Raw genomic sequence first — 1,281 nt, forward strand, 5'->3', positions numbered from 1 at the left:
AATAATCACAGGGGGAAATTATTTAGTTTGAATAACAAATGACGTTTGTTTGTTATCAATTGGGGAAAGTGGTTTACTTTTCATTATCATGTGGAAATCATGTGTCCCCATTTACTACCTAACCGTCTTTGCCATCATTACCTTCTAGCCTCCATCTCTCTCAGTGAAATGATTCCCCTTTCCAAAATTAAACACACTCCAAACACACTATGATGAGGTAAAAGATTTCCCTTTTAGCCATGGTGATACAATCTACAATACCTTAATGGGAATGACAAGTTAAACTTGCATTAAACATCTTGAGAGCATGCACAGGCTTTAGGTATGTAGGTGTGAGAGCACGTGTTAGGCGGAAAATGGGCCCTTGCAAGTGATTGTCACCTTAGAAAACACACACACATATATATATATATACACATACATATATATATATATATATATATATATATGCTCTGGAAAAAGCAAAGCCATCTCTACCATGGTGTACGCTTATTCTACATAACTATAAAAAACTGCTCAATTCATTCATTTCTTATTTTGTTTATTATTTTGTCATATACAAATATGCAGCTGTCTAATGCCAAGTCTGTGTGTTCCAACACATTGTTGGTCAAATATATATATATACACGCCTATGCATGTGTACTGCAGAGCTATTACCTAGTGTGCAAAGGCCAGTTGTGACTGCCTTACAGCAATGATGTATGATAATACTAAATGATTCTAGTACTTTCGGTATTTTATGCATCATTTATAATTATAGTTTTTCAAACTGAAACAGTATCATATCTAACTCTACCAGAGTCTAAACAAACACTGCATACAAATTCCCACATTTACTCTCTAGGCCTTCAAAAAACCAAACTCTTCTCACTGTGAGTACACTGCCATCTGCTGGGCTATCTGATGCAATGCATAATAATAATGCCAGAATAATCACTGAAAGAAGGGGCACCACACTCACAAAACAAACTTTGAAAACAAAGCATTGAAGAAACTTTGGATTGTATTGACTAACATGCCATGTTCAAACACAGTGAGCCAAATCCAACAACCAAACAAGTGAAGAGCTTTACATCAATGTAGAACAAAAGTAGACTTAATAAAATCTTCAAATGGTGGTTAAAATTATTTAGCTATTTGAAATGATACTGCAGACTGAACTTCAATATAATATTTGTCAACTAAGACATCACGTTACTGTTGTACGGTAAGTCTGAGATCAGGACTGACACAACTCTCGAGATCCTGAATGAACTCAAGAAAAAAGAACAGCCGTAA

Source organism: Larimichthys crocea, chromosome III (genome assembly GCF_000972845.2).
Source record: "Larimichthys crocea isolate SSNF chromosome III, L_crocea_2.0, whole genome shotgun sequence".
NCBI classification, from domain to species: Eukaryota; Metazoa; Chordata; class Actinopteri; family Sciaenidae; genus Larimichthys; species Larimichthys crocea.